The sequence below is a fragment of the Scyliorhinus torazame genome, chromosome 14 (genome assembly GCF_047496885.1).
Source record: "Scyliorhinus torazame isolate Kashiwa2021f chromosome 14, sScyTor2.1, whole genome shotgun sequence".
Lineage (NCBI taxonomy): Eukaryota > Metazoa > Chordata > Chondrichthyes > Carcharhiniformes > Scyliorhinidae > Scyliorhinus > Scyliorhinus torazame.
In genome coordinates, this window is record NC_092720.1 from 31,684,288 (window position 1) to 31,706,636 (window position 22,349).

At 50.1% G+C, this 22,349-nt stretch overlaps 1 protein-coding gene across 1 annotated transcript in view; it reads left to right on the forward strand.

Moving 5' to 3' along the window:
• The first annotated feature begins 97 nt into the window (after nucleotides 1-97).
• The window catches only part of LOC140389615 (phospholipid scramblase 2-like), a 107,524-nt gene continuing 85,272 nt past the window's right edge, over nucleotides 98-22,349 (forward strand). Inside the window, exon 1 of the mRNA XM_072473884.1 lies at nucleotides 98-553. The gene's annotated coding sequence lies outside the window, so the exon portion shown is untranslated. The remainder of the gene's footprint in view (nucleotides 554-22,349) is intronic.

Here is a 22,349-nt window from a genome sequence, read left to right on the forward strand (position 1 = left end):
AACGTTCAAGGTTTGCTTTGTCCCATGAGCTCATTTCCTATTATTCTCTGTCCCTTTGTGTTTAAATCTCACCCTTCACACCATCCCCAAGCTTACCAAAACACTCGCTTGTGTTTACAAGTCACCAACTTGTTGGAGAGTCTGCAGCCTCGACCTGAACTTATCAGATACTGCCTGTTGTGTGTCATTCCTCGCATTTCCTGTTTATCTCACGGGAACTCTAATTTTTTTTTGTGTGTGATTAATGAGATAAACCGGTTCACCGCTATTGCGCTGGCAAAGAATAAGCGTTTGACAGAGCTTGCATCAGTGAGTGTTAGCCTGGCAAATGAAAGGAAACGTGACATTTGAAATTTGAGGTTCATGTTGCCTTCCTCCGAGACTTCGCCTCTCTCATGGCAAGATCGCCAAGTTCGTCACGAGACGCCTGGCAAGGACCGCCCACATACGAATTGCCTCGACACAGCTGGCACTGCCTGTGGCGCTCCCAGTTTCACAGAAGCATTCGGAAGCAGTTACCAGGGGAGTGGCAAAACCGAGTGCCGGGTGACAGGTAAGAAGGTTCTTCCCGTAAAAAATCACGGCTTTGTCTCCGTGAGCCCCTCCAGACAAGTGGAAAGGATGGATTTGCTACTTTGCTTGGTCACCGATTCAATTTCAGCTAATCAATCTCCGAGGGAGGGGGGTTCCAAATCCTTGGGAACACTGGCAAACGCTCTCGGGGGCAGGTTCATTGTGAAGTAACAGTAATATCTACCAACCCCAGTTCAGGTTTCCTGAGAATGCAGGCTTGCCTTGAACAGAGGAGGAAAACAAAGCACAATTGGCACAGCATTATCTGTCTTGTTGCACAATTAATGGACAGCAATGAAATGTTTCTGAGAATCTAGTTGTGATGGGAAACTTAGATGTTTCCTGCTGAAATTACTGACACAGAGCCTGGAGGAATATGTGTGAACGCTATTTGCATAAGTCTGGGAAATCTTGTGATTTTAGTTTCATCTTTTATCCTGACCATCGGAACACGTTCAGTGTCTCGATGCCACCAAATTGCGAACCCACTGTTTGGCTATTGGCACTTGTTTAATTACTCAAGATCCCGACGTCTGTAACTCATACCGTCCCCTCGCCATTTTCCTCCCCAACTTTTAGAAGACTCCTTAAGGAGCCTTCTCTTCAATTGTGTTTTCCATACCCCTGCTTTCCCATTTCTGCTCACCCTCCCTCTCCTCCTCTACTGTTGGAAGTCCTACCTCATGCAAAAAAAATGTGGACAATTAGGGAAGAGCAAGTCATCCATAAGATTGAGGGCGAGATTGGGGTGGCACGGTGGCACAGAGGTTAGCGCTGCTGCCTCACAGCTCCAGGGACCCCGGTTCAATTCCGGCCTTGGGTGACTGCCTGTGTGGAGTTTGCACATTCTCCCCGTGTCTGCGAGGATTTCCTCAGGGTGCTCCGGTTTCCTCCCACAGTCCAAAGATGTACAGATTAGATGGATTGGCCATGCTAAATTGCCCCTTAGTGTCCAAAAAGACAAGATGGGGTTACGGGGATAGGGTGCTCTTTCCAAGGGGCAGTGCAGACTCGATGAGCCAAATGGCCTCCTTCTGCACTGTAAATTCTATGATTCTATGAGTCTTCAACTGTCGAGAATTTAGTCCTTAACGATATATTACCAAGGTGGCTTGTGTGTGCATTTTGAATGTCGTAATAATACAGCAGATAGGTGTTCACCAAGTGGAGGTACAGCGCATGCTTGTAATAGTGATCACAGTAAGAAGTCTTACAACACCAGGTTAAAGTCCAACAGGTTTATTTCGATGTCACTAGCTTTCGGAGCACTGCTCCTTCCTCAGGTGAATGAAGAGGTATGTTCCAGAAACATATATATAGACAGATTCAAAGATGCCAGGCAATGCTTGGAATGCGACCATTAGCAGGTGATTAAATCTTTACAGATCCAGAGATGGGGTAACACCAGGTTAAAGAGGTGTGAATTGTGTCAAGCCAGGACAGTTGGTAGGATTTTGCAGGCCAGATGATGGGGATGAATGTAATGCGACATGAATCCCAGGTCCCGGTTGAGGCCGCACTCATGTGTGCGGAACTTGGCTATAAACTTCTGCTCGGCGATTCTGCGTTGTTGCGCGGCCTGAAGGCCGCCTTGGAGAACGCTTACCCGGAGATCAGAGGCTGAATGCCCTTGACTGCTGAAGTGTTCCCCGACTGGAAGGGAACATTCCTGCCTGGTGATTGTCGCGTGATGTCCGTTCATTCGTTGTTGCAGCGTCTGCATGGTCTCGCCAATGTACCACGCTTCGGGACACTCTTTCCTGCAGCGTATGAGGTAGACAACATTGGCCGAGTCGCACGAGTATGTACCGTGTACCTGGTGGGTGGTGTTCTCACGTGTAATGGTGGCATCCATGTCGATGATCTGGCACGTCTTGCAGAGATTGCCATGGCAGGGTTGTGTGGTGTCGTGGTCACTGTTCTGAAGGCTGGGTAGTTTGCTGCAAACAATGGTTTGTTTGAGTTGCGCGGTTGTTTGAAGGCAAGTAGTGGGGGTGTGGGGATGACCTTGGCAAGATGTTCATCTTCATCGATGACGTGTTGAAGGCTGTGAAGAAGATGTCGTAGTTTCTCCGCTCCGGGAAAGTACTGGACGACGAAGGGTATTCTGTCGGTTGTGTCCTATGTTTGTCTTCTGAGGAATAGTGTAATGGATGTAATAGTGATAGCTTTGCTTACTACATCAAATCTTTTTTGTTACATTTAACCTCAAGTCATTTGACTTCCTTAACTTTGATAATTGCAATAAGACCATAAAACATAGGAACCGAAGTAAGCCACTCGGCCCATCAAGTCTGCTCCGCCATCCAATGAGATCACGGTTGATCTGATATAATCCTCAACTCCACTTTCCCACCTTATCCCCATAACCCTTGATTCCCTCACTGATTAAAAATCTGCCTATCTCAACCTTGAACATATTTAACGACCCAGCCTCTACACATCTCTGCGGTAAAGAATTCCACAGATTGAGTAGCCTCTAAAAGGAGACATTCCTCCTCATCGCTGTCTTAAATGGACGACCCTCTTACACTTGAGATTATGCCCTCTGCTCCTAGACTCTCCACAAGGGGAATCATCCTCTCAGCATCAACCCTGTCAAGCCCCCAGAGAATTGGCATGGTAGCACAGTGGTTAGCACTGTTGCTTCACCAGGGTCCCAGGTTCGTTTCCCGGCTTAGGTCACTCTCTGTGTGGAGTCTGCTCGTTCTCCCTGTATCTGCATGGGTTTCCTCCGGGTGCTCCGGTTTCCTCCCACAAGTCCCAAAAGACGTGCTGGTAGGTGAATTGGACGTTCTGAATTCTCCCTCTGTGTACCCGAACAGGTGCCGGAATGTGGCGACTAGGGGCTTTTCACAGTAATTTCATTGCAGTGTTAATGTAAGCCTACTTATGACAATAAAGATTATTATTATAAGACTCCTATATGTCTCATTAAGATCACCTCTCATTCTCCGAACCTCCAATGAGTACAGTCCCAACCGACTCAACCTCTCCTCATAAGAAAAAGCTTCTGTACCTGGGATTAACCCTCTTGTGAACCTTCCCTGGACTGCCTCCAATGCCAGTATCTCTTTCCTTAGGTAAGGGGACCAAAACTGTTCACAGTATTACAGGTGTGGTCTAACTAGTACCAATAGTTTTAGCAGGTCTTCCATATTTTTATACTCTATTCCCTTTGAAATAAATGCCAACATTCCATTTGCCTTCCCAATTACCTGCTAAACTTGAATGCTAGTTTTTTGTGATTTATGCACAAGGAAGCCCAAATCCCCCTGTGTTGCTGCTTTCTGCAGTCTTTCTCCATTTAAATAATGTTCAGCTCCTTTATTCTTCCTACCAAAGTGCATAACTTCACATTTTCTGCCACGTTATTGCCCACTCACCTAACCGGTCTATATCCCTCTCTAGATTCTTGCAGTTGTCACTTTGGAATGAGTGTAATACCTAAGCTGGTTCCTTTAGCTATTTCTCAATGGCCACAGAAAACATGTAACAGGATGTTGTCAAGCACAGCATCCATCGGTGGTGTCAGTCACATTCTTAAATATATTTTCCTGCTTCAATCGGCTATATTCTGTGGCAGTATTTCCTTCAATGAAAACGTATATTTGTTTTTCAGACCAGCCCATTTTCTGTTTATATAGCTCCGTGTGATCTGAATTACTTATTCCTTTGTACAGATTGTGACTCATTTAACAGACTCCACAGATTGTAAGAACTTTGCAATACTTTGCCAAAGGATGTTCATATAAGAGCCCAGGCAATGACAATACAGCTGTATATAAACCTGATCACATCACAAATATTTAATGCTGTAAAGGAGCAGAATGATATTTATCCAAGGATATTAAGCTGCACACTGTCAATTTGATGGAGATTGCTTCATTTAGCACAGACCACGGATTTAATTTGTGAAGCTAACAGCGTGCAAAAGTATCAGCTGTGTTACTTATGGTAGTTTTCTTGCCTTTACATCAGAAGTTTGTGGGCTTGAGTTCCACTCCATAACTCGAGCACAAAAAGAAAATCTGGCTCACCAGTGCGGTACTGAGGGAGTGCTGCGTTATCAAAGGTGCTGTCTTTTGGATGCACTGTTCCACCGAGTCACATGGGCGGGATTCTCCGGTTCTCCAGCCGTGTGTTTCTCGGAGGCGTGCCATTCGTTGGCAGCGGGATTCTATCTTCCCACTTTTTGTCAATGGAATTTTCCATTGTAAATACCCCTTGCAACCGGGAGACCCCCGGGCGTGGATACGCTGTCGTCGGGAAAAATGAATTGCAGCAACCAGAGAATTCCAGCCATTGTCAGCTCTCTGGGATGGATGTAAAAGTTCCCGTGCGGTTATTTCAGAGGAGAGCAGGCATCCTGGCCAATATATATTCCTCAATCAACTTCAAATAAGCTGATTAGCTGGTCATTATCACACTGCTGTCTGTGAGAGCTTGCTGTGCATTCATCGGCTGCACTGTTTCCTATTTTACAACATTGATTGCACCCCAAAAATTATTTATTTGGCTATAAAGTGCCTTGGGATGTGCAGTGACCATTCATGGCACAATATAAATGCTAGTCCTTTTCTTCTAAGCCCACTGAATCATGGAAGATATATGGCTTGAATCAATAAAATTGTGGCCCTAGGTTACAACCAAAGGTAAATCCTTTGAATAAGTGTTTAATATTTGCTCCATAATGCTGCAATTACACTATCATGTTTCCATTAATTGGTACGGTATAATGTACATCAATGTGACAATTGCAGTATAAATCAAAAGGCGTTCAAGTTTCCTGAGCCTCGAGGTATTAGATCCACCCTCCTCTCTTCGAAACCATCTGCCATTCATGCAATATAAATTCATCTTATTTTTCTCAATCCTGGTCACAACGGGAAAGCATGGTTATTTAAAAGAATGGTAGGAAAGGGTAGGATTGTCACCTCTGGTTTGAGGCGATCCTAGAGGGTCACGACATGATGTTCTAAGCTTGTGACATTGACCGCGTGTGACTTCTGTGAACGTCTTCCCTTGGTCTCGGGGTTCTGAGTCCAGGTGATGGGGCGAAATTCTCCCGAAACGGCGCGATGTCCGCTGACTGGCGCCCAAAACGGCGCCAATCAGACGGGCATCGTGCCGCCCCAAAGGTGCGGAATGCTCCGCATCTTTGGGGCCGAGCCCCAACATTGAGGGGCTAGGCCGGCGCCGGAGGAATTTCCACCCCGCCAGCTGGCGGAAACGGCCTTTGTTGCCCCGCCAGCTGGCGCGGAAATGACATCCCCGGGCGGCGCATGCGCAGGAGCGTCAGCGGCCGCTGACAGTTTCCCACGCATGCGCAGTGGAGGGAGTCTCTTCCGCCTCCGCCAAGGTGGAGACCGTGGCGGTAGCGGAAGGGAAAGAGTGCCCCCATGGCACAGGCCCGCCCGCAGATCGGTGGGCCCCGATCGCGGGCCTGGCCACCGTGGGGGCACCACCCGGGGCCAGATCGCCCCGTGCCCCCCCCAGGACCCCGGAGCCCGCCCACGCCACCTTGTCCCGCCGTTCAAAAGGTGGTTTAATCCACACCGGCGGGACTTCGGCCCATCCGGGCCGGAGAATCGAGCGGGGGGGCCGCCAACCGGCGCGGCGCGATTCCCACCCCCGCCGTATCTCCGGTGCCGGAGACTTCGGCAACTGTCAGGGGCGGGATTCACGCCAGCCCCCGGCGATTCTCCGACCTGGCGGGGGATCGGAGAATGACGCCCATGATTCTGAACTGGGTACCTCAGGCAGAGATAATCTGGATATGAACCACACATGTCCAAAACACCTGGCTCAGACCAATCTGAATCAAACGGAGAGAAGTACCTGACAGCGACGCTGGGGTTTGGGGCACCGCTCGCACAGCACAACATCCTAATGTTATGGGCCAGGGTTTAGAGAACCCCAAAGTGTATCATGGAGTTCACCTGACCCACAACTTTTAATAGATTGTGGTATGGGGAGCACACGGCCCACTCTGCTGTGGTACAGCAGAAATGGAAAAGTATTTATTAAAGCAAAACAATGTTTATTCTATGAACTCAAGTTAACCTTTTTAAAACATACAGTGAACATCTTAGCAACCATTAATTCAAATACAATCCCCAAGGACTACAACACTAAGTAATCCTTTAAGCTTTCCTTTTAACACCTATAAGCCTTAAACAAAACCTTTAAACAGAAGCACATCGGGTTAAAATCACTACTGAGAGCAGTTATTAGTTTTTAATCACCAAAGGATCAATTTACAGTTTTTAGATTACAGAGATAGAGACTAATGCACCTTCTGGCTGTGACTGCAGCTATCCAGCTCTGAATACGAAACTAAAACACACCCTGCAGCAAACAGCCTAAAACGAAAGTACAAAGCTGACGGGCAACCCAGCTCCACCCACACTCTGACATCACTGATAAAGACCCATTTCTTAAAGGTACATTTCTTAAACACCCATTGTGGTATTATAGGTATTACGGTACCTGATAGGCTGGAGCACCATTGGTGGAAACTGTATGCTTTCTATTGGTTAGGATGTATGGTAGCTCTGCCCTGCTAGGTGGGGTATAAGTGCCCGTGCCGCCCCAGCAGCCTTCATTCTGTACCTGAGCTGCTGGGGGAAACACCTAGCTTATTAAAGCCTTCAGTTGGACTACAACCTCGCTTTAGTGGTCATTGATCATACATCAATTTAATAAGCTAGTTTGTTTTAAGAAGAAAGGATGGAGCTCAGAATCAAGCCGGAGTGTCTGCAACTCAGCCCTCACGCGGCGAAGTCAGCGCCAATCTTCAAGCACTGGCTGGCATGCTTTAAAGGGTATCTCGGGATGGCCGAAAACACACCCACGGGAGAGCAGAAACTGCAAGTCCTGCACTCAAGGGTGAGCCCGGAGATTTACACCCTCATCGAGGAAGCGGAAGACTTCGATGCAGCAATAGAGCTGCTAAAAGGACACTATATTCGCCCGGTAAACCAGGTCTATGCCCGGCACCTGCTTGCAAAAAGGCGACAAACCCCTGGGGAATCGCTGGAAGAATTCTACCGTGCGCTCCTGGTGTTGGGGAGAAGCTGCAGCTGCCCGCAAGTTTCGGCGAGCGAACACACTGAACTCTTAGTCCGGGCCGCTTTCGTGGCAGGTATGCTGTCCTCACAAATCCGCCAGTGACTGTTAGAGAAAGACACTCTGGGTCTCAGGGAGGCAAGGGCCCTTGCAGGCTCCCTGGATGTGGCCTTCAGGAACGCCCGTGCTTACGTTCCCGACCGCGCGACAGCCCCTTGGGCAGCATGGAACCCCACTGCGGCTGACCCCGAGACGTCCCCCTTCCCCCCACAGGCCTGCGCTGCAAGGCGGCCGGGGGGCCCCGCTGCTACTTTTGCGGGCAGGTCAAGCACCCCAGCCAGCGCTGCCCGGCCCGCGCATCCACCTGCAAGGGATGCGGCAAAAAGGGCCATTTCGTGGGGGTATGTCAGGCCTGTGCGGTTGCCGCGGTCTCCGGCGGCAAATGCGGACCGCAACCACAAACATCTCCACGGTCCCCGTGCGGCCAGCGGTCGCCGCCATCTTCCTATTCCACAGCCACTTGCGGACCCTGGGCGCCGCCATCTTGTTCCGCGGACGCCACGTTGGAGGGATGGGTGCCGCCATTTTGTGCACCCCCAGCCATGTGCGACCAATGGGAGCCGCCATCTTGGATGAACCCCCAGGACCCCAGCTCGGCTGACCATGCACTGCCCAAAGAGAACTCTCAACTGCTGCGATTAGCCTCAGTGACCCTGGATCAGTCCCAGCCTCGAACACTCTCAACTGCTACGACGACCGTATTCATCCACGGGCACGAGACGCCCTGCCTAATCGACTCTGGGAGCATGGAGTGCTTCATACACCCCGACACAGTAAGGCGCTGTTCTCTCCTCATCCACCCCGTTAATCAAGAAAATCTCCCGAGCCTCCGGTTCACATTCAGTGGAGATAAAGGGGTTTAGTGTAGCAAACCTCACAGGGAAGGGAGTTCAAAAATTTCCGTCTCTACGTCCTTCCCCACCTCTGCGCGGCTACACTCCTGGGTTTAGACTTCCAGTGTAACCTCCAAAGTCTAACCTTCAAATTCGGCGGCACGATACCCCCCCCTCACTGTCTGCGGCCTCGCGACCCTTGAGGTCGACCCGCTTTCCCTGTTTGCCAACCTCACCCCGGATTGCAAACCCATCGCCACCAGGAGCAGACAGTACAGTGCCCAGGACCGGATCTTTATTAGGTCAGAGGTCTAAAGGCTACTAAGGGAAGGGGTAATTGAAACCAGTAACAGCCCCTGGAGAGCTCAAGTAGTGGTGGTAAAGACCGGGGAGAAGCATAGGATGGTCATCGACTACAGTCAGACCATCAACAGGTTTACGCAGCTGGACGCGTACCCTCTCCCCCGCATATCCGACCTGGTAAACAGGATCGCGCATTATAAGGTCTTCTCCATGGTGGATCTCAAGTCCGCCTACCACCAGCTCCCCATCCGCACTAGTGACCGCAAATACACTGCCTTCGAGGCAGATGGGCGGCTCTGCCACTTCTTAAGGGTTCCCTTCGGTGTCACCAACGGGGTCTCGGTCTTCCAGCGCGAGATGGACCGAATGGTTGACTGGTACGGCTTACGGGCAACATTCCCGTATCTCGATAATGTCTATCAGCAGCCACGACCAGCAGGACCACGACACCAACCTCCGAAAATTCCTCCCGACCGCAAAAATCCTGAACCTTACATACAACAAGGATAAAGGCGTGTTTAGCACCGACCGCCTAGCTATCCTCGGCTACGTAGTGCGAAATGGAGTTATAGGCCCCAACCCTGAACGCATGCCCCCCCTTATGGAGTTCCTCCTCCCTCACTGCTCCAAGGCCCTGAAGCGTTGCCTAGGGTTTTTCAGCTACTACGCCCAGTGGGTGCCCAACTATGCGGACAAGGCACGTCCCCTCATCCACTCCACAGTTTTTCCCCTGTCGATAGAGGCCCGCCAGGCCTTCAGCCGCATCAAAGCAGACATTGCAAAGGCCACAATGCATGCCATCGACGAATCCCTCCCCTTCCAGGTCGAGAACGATGCGTCCGACGTAGCTCTGGCGGCCACCCTCAACCAAGCGGGCAGACCGGTGGCCTTCTTCTCTCGTACCCTCCATGCTTCCGAAATCCACCACGCCTCAGTCGAAAAGGAGGCCCAGGCCATAGTCAAAGCTGTGCGACAGTGGAGGCATTACATGGCCGACAGGAGATTCACTCTCCTCACCGACCAATGGTCGGTTGCTTTCATGTTCGATAATGCACTACGAGGCAAGATAAAAAAACGACAAGATCTTGCGGTGGAGGATCGAACTCTCCACCTACAACTACGAGATCTTGTATCGTCCCGGGAAGCTAAACGAGCCTCCTGACGCCTGTCCCGCGGCACACGTGCCACCGCACAAGTGGACCGCCGCCGAGCCCTCCACGAGGACCTCTGCCACCCGGGGGTCACTCGCTTTTTCCATTTTGTCAAGACCCGCAACCTGTCTTACTCCATCGAGGGACTGCCAAATCTGCGCGGAGTGCAAACCGCACTTCGACCGACCAGAGAAAGTGCACCTGATAAAGGCTTCCCGTCCCTTTGAACACCTCAGCATGGACTTCAAAGGCCCCCTCCCCTCCACCGACCGCAACACGTACTTCCTGAAGGTGATTGATGAATACTCCCGGTTCCCATTCGCCACCCCTGCCCCGACATGACCGCAACCACCGTCATCAAGGCCCTCCATAGCATCTTTGCACTGTTTGGGTTCCCCGCTTACATATATAGTGATAGGGGGTCCTCCTTTATGAGTGACGAACTGCGTCAATTCCTGCTCAGCAAAGGCATCGCCTCGAGCAGGACGACCAGTTACAACCCCCGGGGTAACGGACAGGTAGAGAGCGAGAACGGAACGGTCTGGAAGACCGTCCTACTCGCCCTACGGTCCAGGAACCTCCCAGTCTCCCGCTGGCAGGAAGTCCTCCCGGATGCCCTCCACTCCATCCGGTCACTGCTTTGTACGATCACCAACCAGACACCTCGCAAACGTCTCCTTGTCTTCCCCAGGAAGGCCTCCTCTGGGACCTCGCTCCCGACCTGGCTGGCAGCACCCGGACCCATCCTGCTCCGAAAACATGTGCGGGCGCACAAGTCGGATCCGTTGGTCGAGAGGGTCCATCTCCTCCATGCTAACCCCCAGTATGCCTACGAGGCGTACGCCGACGGCCGTCAAGATACGGTCTCCCTATGAGACCTGGTGCCCACCGGAACCCCACGCACACCCCAGCCACCAGTCCCACCCTCCCCTCCACTGGGGCACCTTACAGGAGGATCGGTCCTTCCGCTGGCCCCGTCTAGGCCCCCCCACCCACCGACGCTCCCCGAAGGCGCTCCCTTCCCAGGTCAACCATTTTCCCCACCAGCGCCGTCTAGGGTGCCGAAGCTGCCATGGAGATCAAAGCCACGCTCCCGAGTCACAGACGCCCGAGCCTCCACCGGAGTCACCGCCGAAGCTTTAGAGTACCAATTCATTTTTCCAATTAAGGGGCAATTTAGCATGGCCAATCCGCCTAACCTGCACATCTTTGGGTTGTGGGGGTGAAACCCACGCAAACACGGGGAGAATGTGCAAACTCCACACGGACAGTGACCCAGGGCCGGGATCGAACCTGGGACCTCGGCGCCGTGAGGCAGCAGGGCTATCCCACTGCACCACTGTGCTGCCCGTAAATCTGATTTAATAGCTGTTTTAATGAAAAGCTGCACTTACGGAATTATCTATGAGACTAATAAACTCAGCAGGTATATGCTTCAATCAAAGGTCCCCTTATATAGCCTAACAAATTTACATTAAAGACTGGAAATAAAATTTAAAAAGAAATGCATCAGACAAATCTAATGGACTATTTGTAGTTTACACTCATTTGAATGGCATAATCGTGACTTGGCCAGTTATGTGAAACAGGCTGCTAAAATCCAAAAAGGCAAAGGTTAGGAGAAAAGAATTGGATCACAATTAAAATTAGCCTTCAATTTGTTATACATATTTTTAACTTAATTAATATCTATCTTGTGCATTTCTCAATAATCACAGTAAAATAATCACAAACAGATCCTTGTGAAATGAGATTGGATCTGGGCAAGTGACCCCTCTTGAAACAAATCTTGAAAAACAGGAAGAAGTAATATTTGTTTAATATTTGTACTAAGTTTTTAAAATCCCTTAAGCAATCTGGCCAGCTTCAGAACCGGTCGACCTCACCATAACACAATCAAAGCAACTCCTAGGTTTGACTAAATTGGTCCCCACAGTAGGCAGGACAGAGTTGTACTGATGCAGCTATATTCCTAAGATCGGGGTTTTCCAACCTTTCCCAGCCATGGAACCCTTTTGGCCCCCCAGGCATACTGAAGGAATCGCTGAGAAACATTCTTGCTGTTTTTGTGCCAAACCACAAAAAAATGTTTGTTTTCACGCAATCGATCCAAACATACAAAAATGTAATTTATGGAAGTCTTTTCTATTTCTTCCATAAACATTTGCTATAATTAAAAAGTTCTTTTGTTAAAAATGTACGTAGGTTTTACCTATTTGTGCTGCTGCTCCATTGTTTCAAATGGGAAGAGTGCTGCTGGAATGCTTGATTCTCATATTCAGCGCAATCACACACACTCACTCACTCACGTTCATCACTCGCACACACGCTCAGTCATTCACCCTCATCTCTCACATTCACTCTCACTCACTCACACTCAAATTCACATTCACTCATGCTCGTCTCTCACACACACTCATTATCTCACATTCACACTCTCACTCACTCACTCTCAACTACACACTCGCTCACTTTCACTGCTCATTTACTCTCATCACTCACTCCCTCTCATCGTACACACACACTCACTCCTCTCACTCACTCATTCTCATCTCTTGCACACACACTGACTCACTCTCAGCTCTCACACACATTCACTCTCACCCCTCACACCCACTCACTCACATTCACACTCACTCGCATACTGTCATTTCTCACTCACTCCCATCACTTATTTATTTACTCTCATCTTTCACACACTCACCTATCTCAGAGACCTCAAACATTCCACTTCTGTCCCGAAGCCCAACCGCTATGCTCCTGGCCTGAGTCCAACTGCTCCGCTCCTGGCCTGAGGCTCAACTGCTCTGCTACAGGACTGAGCCCTGACAGTTCCACTCCTGGCCCGAGACCCGACGTCTCCGCTTTTGGGCCAAGGCCCGATGGCTCTGTTCCAGGTCCGGGATCCAACTGCTCTGCTGCCGGCCTGAGGGCTGACTGTTCTGCTCCAGGCCCAATTGCTCTGCTCCAGGCCTGAGGCCCAATTGCTCTGCTCAAGCCCGAGGTTCAACTGGTCTTCTCCTGGCCTGAGAGCTGACTGCTCTGCTCCAGGCCTGAGGCCCAATTGCTCTTCTCCAGGCCTGAGGCCCAATTGCTGTGCTCTAGGCCAGAGGCCCAATTGGTCTGCTCTAGGCCTGAGGCCCAATTGCACTGCTCTAGGCTTGAGGCCCAATTGCTCTGCTCTAGGCCTGAGGCCCAATTGCTCTGCTCTAGGCCTGGGGCCCAATTGCTCTGCTACAGGCCTGAGGCCCAATTGCTCTGCTCAAGCCCGTGGCCCAATTGCTCTGCTCCAGGCCTGAGGCCCAATTGCTCTGCTCCAGGCCTGAGGCCCAATTGCTCTGCTCCAGGCCTGAGGGTTCAAGAATCTCCTACTAGGGAAAACATCTGACCATCTACCCTGTCAAGTCCCTCGGGATCTCATATGTTTAAAAAGGTCACGCCTCAATCTTCTAGACTCCAAGGAATACAGACCCCAGACTATTTAGTCTCTCTTGACAAGACCATCATGTCATCCGAGGAATTAGCCCGGTGAATCACCTTTAGACTCCCTCCAATGTTGCTATTGTTATGGGCCAGGGTTTAGAAATCCCCAAAGAGTATCATGGAGTTCACCTGACCCACAACTTTGACTAGATTGTGGTATGGGGAACACATGGTCCACTCTATAGGTGTGGTAAAGCAGAAATGGAAAAGTATTTTTTTAAGCAAAACAATGTTTATTCTATGAACTCAAGTTAACCTTTTTAAAACATACAGTGAACACCTTAGCAACCATCAATTCAAATACAACCCCCAAAGAATACAACACTAAGTAATTCTTACTTTTAACATCCATAAGACTTTAAAACACCTTTTAACAGAAAGACATCAGGCTTAACTTCACTACTGAGAACAGTTACCATGTTGAAATCAGCAAATGGACAGTCATACGCTTGCAGAGATTCACACACATCCTGCTGTGATTGCAGCTTCTCCGAAACTAAAATGAAACCAAACCCACCCTGCAGCAAAAAGCCTAAAGTGAAAGTAAAAAACTCACAGACAGCCCAGCTCCACCCACTCTCTGACATCACTGCAGTAATAAACATCCATTTCTTAAAAGTACTCTCACTACAGATATTTATATACACACCCATTTATAAACACCCATTTCTTAAAGGTACTCTCACATGACACTATGTCCTTTTTTAGGTAAGCGGACCAAAACGCTCCGCAGATTTCCAGGTGAGGCCAATAATTTGCAACTCCCCATTTTTAAACTCCAACTCCTTTGCAATAAAGGTCAAAATGCCGTTTGCCTTCTTAACTACTTGTTACATCTGCCTGTTAGTTTTTTGTGACTCATGCACGAGAACACCTAGATCTCTCTGTACTTCACTTACCTTCAGTCTCTCTCCATTTAGATAATAATCCACCTTTTCATTCCCCCGACCGAAGTATGACATCACACTTCCCCACATTAAACTCCATTTGCCAGGTTTTCGCCCAGGCGCCCAATCTATCCATAACCCGTTGCAGAATCGCAATATCCTCATCACAATATGCCCTTCCACCTATTTTCGTACCATCGTCAAATTTGGAAACCTTACACTCTGTTCCTTCCTCCAGACAGCAAGTACTGATTCCTGCGTGCTCCACTATTTACATCATTCCAGTCCGAAAAGGACCCATTTATTCCAACTCTCTGTTTTCTATGTGACAGCCAGTTTTCAATTCATGATGACACACTTCATCTAATTTCGTGGGCTTTTACTTTATGCACTAGCTTCTTATGCGGCACCTTGTCAAATGTACTTATCTAAATACACTGCATCTACAGTTTCTCCTCTATCTACGCTTCCTGTTACATTCTCAAACAATTTGAGCAAATTTGTCAAATGTATTTATCTCAATACACTGCATCTACAGGTTCCTCTCCATCTACGCTCCCTGTTACATCCTCAAAGAATTTGAGCAAATTTGTCAAACATGATTTACCTTTCATAAAACCAAGTTGACTAGGCTTGATTATATTCAGCTTTTCTAAATGATTAGCTCTTTTCTCTTTGATTATCGGTTTCAGCGTCATGCCAATAATAGAAGTTAAACTAACAGGCCCATAGTGCCCTGCCTCCTCCCTTTCTGGACAACAGCGTCACATTGGCTGTTTTCCAATCTTCCGGTACCCTACTGGAATTTTATGGGTTCCAAAAAATTTCAACCAATGAGTTGACTATCCCTGCAGCTACTTCCATTAAAACTCTAATGTGCAGTTCACCAGGTCCGGGAAACTTGTCCATTTTTAGCCCCTTGAGTTTCTCTAATATTCTACCCCTTGTGATTAGGATTTTTGTAAGTTGAACCATGTTATTTGAAATCATCCCATCTGATATCTTCAGGATATTTGCAAACTTCCATGGTGAAGACTGATGGAGAAAAATGTATTCATCATATCCACCATTTCTTTGTTTACTGGTATTAATTCACGAGCCTCGTCCAGTGACGTCCCACATTTACCTGTGACGCCTACTTTCTATTTATATATCCATAGAAACCCTTACTGTTTGTTTTTATGCAAGTTTTCTCTCAAAATTCATTTTTTCCTTTATGAGCTTTTTAGTCTTTTTAGTCTTTTGCTGCTGGATCCTAGAAACTTCCCAGTTCTCTGGTCTACCACTATCCCATGCCACTTTGTATATCCTGCTTTCCAATTTAACATTATTCTTGATCTTCTTTGTTAACTATGGATTTTGCCTCTTTCTCATGGAATCCCTCTTTTTGAGCATTATGGACCAGCTGTTTCAATATCTGCCACTAATCATCTACTGACCTGTATCTTAGCTTGTTTACCCAGTTCACTTTAGACAACTCCTCACTCACACCATTATAATTGCCCTTATTTAAGTTGAAGACACTGATTATGGACCGATGGCATTCACCCTCAAATTGTATCTGGAATTGTGGTCACTACCCTCCAGGGGAATCCTTAAACACAAGACCCCCTATTACGGTGGCACATTGGTTAGCATGGCTGCCTCACTGTACCAGAGACCCAGATTCAATTCCGGCCTTGGATGACTGTGTGGAGTTTGCACGTTCTCCCCGTGTCTGCATTTGCTCTGGTTTCCTCGCAACGATGTGCAGGTTAGGTGGATTAGCCATGCTAAATTTTCCCTCAGTGTCCAGGGATGTACAGATTAGGTTATGGGGATAGGGTAGTGGAGTGGGTCTAAGTGGAGTGGGCCTAAGCAGACTCGATGCTTAGTCTCCAGCACTGTAGCAGTTCTATGACTGCACAAAACCAAATCTAAAACAGCCCTCTGCCAGGTAGGTTCCACAATGTACTGCTTTAAAAAACCATCCCTGATGCACTCCACAAATTATTTTTCAACACTACCTTTGGTGGTTTTGTTTGTCCAATCAGTATGAAAATGTGCCATGATACAGGCTTTTCACAGTAACTTCATTGAAGCCTACTTGTGACAATAAGCGATTATTATTATAATTATAATTGCAGTTCCCTTTAAACATGCCCTTGATATTTTCCTATTTGTGCTCTGACCTCTTGAGAGGTCACATTTTCGGGGTCTACTACTCCCACCTTGTCTTCCTTCCCCTGCTATTCATGATTTCAACCCAATCCGATTCTACAGCACAGTCCACTGCCTTGATATAACGACTGAACACTGCTCTGAAACCTTCCTTGATTAACAACGCTAATACACCTCCATTCCCCTTTGGTCTGTTCTTTTGAAGCATTGTGTACCATGGAATATTGAGCACACAGTCCTGGTCACCCTGCAACCATGTTTCAGTAATAGCTAATACATCATACACATATATTGCAATCTGTGCTATCAGCTCATCTATCTTGTTGCAATGTTTCGTGCATTCAGATAATGAATATTTCGCTTTGATTTTTACAATTGTTTACTAGTACAAAAGGTGAAGTCACACGGGATCAGGGGTGAACTGGCAAGGTGGATACAGAACTGGCTAGGCCATAGAAGGCAGAGGGTAGCAATGGAGGGATGCTTTTCTAATTGGAGGGCTGTGACCAGTGGTGTTCCACAGGGATCAGTGCTGGGACCTTTGCTCTTTGTAGTATATATAAATGATTTGGAGGAAAATGTAACTGGTCTGATTAGTAAGTTTGCAGACGACACAAAGGTTGGTGGAATTGCGGATAGCGATGAGGACTGTCTGAGGATACAGCAGGATTTAGATTGTCTGGAGACTTGGGCGGAGAGATGGCAGATGGAGTTTAACCTGGACAAATGTGAGGTAATGCATTTTGGAAGGGCTAATGCAGGTAGGGAATATACAGTGAATGGTAGAACCCTCAGGAGTATTGAAAGTCAAAGAGATCTAGGAGTACAGGTCCACAGATCACTGAAAGGGGCTACACAGGTGGAGAAGGTAGTCAAGAAGGCATACGGCATGCTTGCCTTCATTGGCCGGGGCATTGAGTATAAGAATTGGCAAGTCATGTTGCAGCTGTATAGAACCTTAGTTAGGCCACACTTGGAGTATAGTGTTCAATTCTGGTCGCCACACTACCAGAAGGATGTGGAGGCTTTAGAGAGGGTGCAGAAGAGATTTACCAGAATGTTGCCTGGTATGGAGGGCATAAGCTATGAGGAGCGATTGAATAAACTCGGTTTGTTCTCACTGGAACGAAGGAGGTTGAGGGGCGACCTGATAGAGGTATACAAAATTATGAGGGGCATAGACAGAGTGGATAGTCAGAGGCTTTTCCCCAGGGTAGAGGGGTCAATTACTAGGGGGCATAGGTTTAAGGTGAGAGGGGCAAAGTTTAGAGTAGATGTACGAGGCAAGTTTTTTACGCAGAGGGTAGTGGGTGCCTGGAACTCACTACCGGAGGAGGTAGTGGAGGCAGGGACGATAGGGACATTTAAGGGGCATCTTGACAAATATATGCATAGGATGGGAATAGAAGGATACGGACCCAGGAAGTGTAGAAGATTGTAGTTTAGTCGGGCAGTATGGTCGGCACGGGCTTGGAGGGCCGAAGGGCCTGTTCCTGTGCTGTACATTTCTTTGTTCTTTGTTCTTTGTACTCTGGATTTGCATATTTTTGTTTACATTTCCTGCCCCGGCCTGTCACACTCTGACAGTCAAGTTTTCCATCATTATCCTGTGCCACCACTCGCTCATATCCCCCTGATTTTTTAAACCTCCCGTTCATGGAACCCTTCCCACCCCCCTCCTAGTTAGGGCTCTTGTATGAGTCTTTGGTGCAATATAATGTTCATGTGATCTGTCCATACTTGTTGTTTTCTGTTGACACTCAAGACTGGTCACAAACGGACTTCCGGGTGCGGCTATGCAGAGCTAGGTCGCATATTTGGTAGCCCCCGCTTGGAACGGACATTTGGGCTCTTTTACAGGGCCCCCACGGCATTTGTTTGACATTTCCCGGTGTGGGAAGAAGACTGCAACATTCCCCTGACAGTGTCCCCCAGGAATAGTATGTCTTTTGGTTACCAGACCCGCCAGAAACAGTAAAAGATTTGGCTGCAACAGGATAAACAGGGCCTCTTCCAGCATGCAGGCGGGGGAAGGGCAAGCTTAAAGCTGCAAGCTGACCTGAGGGCCTGTATCAAAGGTGAATTCTAGCAGCAGAGGGAACAAATGTGAAAAGATCTCACCAAGGCCACTGAAGAAGCGGGGACGAGGCTTCCAGTGGCGGCCATGGAGGAGTAGGTCGCGCATTTGGCAGCTCCCGTCTGGAACGGACTCTTAGACCTTTTTCAGGAGTTTCCACAGACATTTTGGGGCAGATTGGTGAAGCGAACACTGCCAAAAGGATTCCCTCTCGAGACGTCCGGTTGCGGCTATGCGGAGCTAAGTCGCACATTCGGCGGCTCCCGCTAAAACGGCCTTTTGGGCTCTTTTCAGGGCCCCAAGGGCACTTTTTCGATGTTTCCCGGTGTGGGAAGGAGTTAATAATAGCTCCCCGTCAGTATATGGCTTTAACTAGGAGCGGGGCAACAAAAAAGGTGGTGGTGGACAAGAAAAAGGGAGGGAAGAAGGACAAAATGGCGGCGGGCGGAGACCAGGCAGCGTGGAGGCAGTGGGCGGAGGAGCAACAGGAGGGTATCCAGCGCTGCCTCAGAGAGATTAAAACGGACCTGCCAGAGCCGATGAAGGCTTCTATTGATAAGCTGCTGGAGACACAGACGGCCCAGGGGGTGGCAATCCGAGAGGCTCAACAAAAGATCTCTGACAATGAGGATGAGATCTTAGTCCTGGCGGTAAAGGTGGAGGCGCACGAGGCGCTCCACAAGAAATGGCAGGAGTGGTTCGAGGAGATGGAGAATCGGTCGAGGCGGAAGAATCTGCGGATTCTGGGCCACCCGGAGGGGCTGGAGGGGCAGGACTTGGGGGCCTATGTGGTCACCATGTTAAACTCGCTGATGGGAGCGGGGTCCTTCCAGGAGCCCCTGGAGCTGGAAGGGGCCCATAGAGTGTTGGCGAGGAGGCCCAAGGCTAACAAGCCTCCGCGGGCGGTGCTGGTGCGGTTCCATCGGTTCGTCGATCGGGAGTGTGTGCTCAGGTGGGCCAAGAAGGAGAGGAGCAGTAGGTGGGAGAACGCGGAGGTTCGGATATATCAGGACTGGAGTGCGGAGGTGGCGAAGAAGAGGGCTGGGTACAATTGAGCGAAGGCGGTGTTGCACAGGAAGGGGGTGAAGTTTGGCATGTTGCAGCCGGCGCGACTGTGGGTTACCTACAAGGACCGGCACCATTATTTTGAGTCTCCGGAGGAGGCGTGGGCCTTTGTTCAGGCCGAGAAGCTGGACACAGACTGAGAGTCGGGATGGGTGATTGGGGACTGCGGTGGATATATTATGCCTATTTTGGGTTCGGGGGGGTGGGGGGGGCTTTGCATTGTTTTGGGTTTCTTTTTTTCTGTGTTTTTCTCTTTCGGGTTGGGGAGGGTGGATGGGGCGGGTTGGGCACTGTTTTGGGGGGTGGCGGGGCCTGGTAGGTGGAGAGCGCGGGCGTTTTCCCCGCGCCGAAGACTGGTGGGGGGGTGCGGGGAAGCGAGGATTGTTTCCCGCACTTAGAACGGAGGGGGAAAGCCTGTGAATGGGGAGCAGGAGAGGAGGGTGTGCCACACAATGGGAGGAGTCGAAGGGGAGGCGGGGGTGGCCGGGGTCAGCAGGAGTCAGCTGACTTGCGGAAGTGCAATGGGGGTGTAAACCAGCTAGGATGGGTCCTAGCCGGGGGGGTGTGGGTGGGGGGGAATCGAGTTGCTGCTGCTAAGATCAAGGAGGAGCTGGAGCGAGTGGGGTGGGTCGAGACGGGGGTATGCCGCTGTGGGGAACGGGCCGGGTGTGGGGTGCGGGCGCGTGGCTGGCCGAGGAGGGGTCATGGCTAGTCGGCGGGGGAGGGGGGCGGGTAGCCCCCTGATCCGGCTGATAACCTGGAATGTAAGGGGACTGAATGGGCCGGTTAAGCGGGCCCGCGTGTTCGCGCACCTGAAGGGGCTCAAGGCGGATGTGGTTATGCTCCAGGAGACACACCTGAAGGTGGCAGACCAGGTAAGACTGAGGAAAGGGTGGGTAGGTCAGGTGTTTCACTCGGGGCTAGATGCCAAAAATCGAGGGGTGGCGATCTTGGTGGGAAAGGAGGTGTTATTCGAGGCGTCGAGCAATGTGGCAGATAATGGCGGTAGGTACCTAATGGTAAGTGGTAAGTTGCAGGGAGAGAGGGTGGTACTGGTCAATGTGTATGCTCCGAACTGGGACGATGCGGGTTTTATGCGGCGTATGTTGGGTCGGATCCCAGACTTGGAAGTGGGGGGCCTGATAATGGGGGAGACTTTAACACGGTGTTGGATCCTGCACTGGATCGCTCCAGGTCTAGGATGGGTAGGAAGCCGGCGGCGGCTAGAGTGTTGAGGGAATTTATGGACCATTTGGGAGGGGTGGACCCTTGGAGATTTGCAAGGCCGGGGGCTAGGGAATTTTCATTCTTCTCACATGTCCATGAGACTTATTCTCGAATCAACTTTTTCATTTTGAGTAGGGTGCTGATAGCGAGAGTAGAGGATACCGAGTATTCGGCAATAGCCATTTCGGACCACGCCCCGCATTGGGTGGACTTGGAGATGGGGGAGGAGAGGGACCAGCGCCCGCTGTGGCGCTTGTAGGTGGGGCTGTTGGCGGACGAGGAGGTGAGCGAGCGTGTCCGAGGAAGTATAGAGAGGTACTTGGAGACCAACGACAACGGGGAGGTCCAAGTGGGGATGGTATGGGAGGCACTGAAGGCGGTGGTGAGGGGAGAGCTGATCTCCATCAGGGCCCACAAGGAGCGGAGGGAGCGGAGGGAGAGGGAGAGGCTGGTGGGGGAGATGGTGAGGGTAGACAGGAGGTATGCGGAAGAACCTGAGGAAGGATTGTTGAGGAAGAGGCGCAGCCTCCAGGCCGAATTCGACCTGGTGACCACCAGGAAGGCGGAGGTGCAGTGGAGGAAGGCCCAGGGGACGGTCTACGAGTATGGGGAAAAGGCAAGCCGGATGCTGGCACATCAGCTTCGGAAGCGGGACGCAGCTCGGGAGATCGGGGGAGTTAAGGACAGGGGAGGGAGCGTGGTGCGGAGTGGGGTTGGCATCAATGGGGTCTTCAGGGACTTCTACGAGGAATTGTACCGATCCAAGCCCCCACGGGAGGAGGGAGGGATGGGACCTTTCCTGGACCAATTGAGGTTCCCAAAGGTGGAAGAGGGACTGGTGGCGGGACTGGGGGCCCCGATTGGGCTGGAGGAGCTGATCAAAGGGATAGGAAGCATGCAGGCGGGGAAGGCACCGGGGCCGGACGGTTTCACGGTCGAGTTCTATAAAAAATATATGGACCTGTTGGGCCCGCTATTAGTTAGGACCTTCAATGAGGCAAGGGAGGGGGGGCTTTACCCCCGACGATGTCCCGGGCACTGATCTCCTTGATCCTGAAGCGGGACAAGGATCCCCTGCAATGTGGGTCTTACAGACCGATTTCCTTGCTAAATGTAGATGCCAAGGTGCTGGCGAAGGTCTTAGCCACGAGGATTGAGGATTGTGTGCCGCAGATCATCCATGAAGACCAGACGGGGTTTGTGAAGGGGAGACAGTTGAACGCGAATGTGCGGAGGCTTTTGAACGTTATCATGATGCCGGCGAGGGAGGGGGAGGCGGAGATAGTGGTGGCGATGGACGCTGAGAAAGCCTTCGATAGGGTAGAGTGGGGGTACCTGTGGGAGGTGCTGAAGAGGTTCGGGTTTTGGGAGGGGTTTGTCAGGTGGGTTAGGCTGTTGTATGAGGTCCCGATGGCGAGTGTGGCCACAAATAGGAGGAGGTCCGAGTACTTTCGGTTGC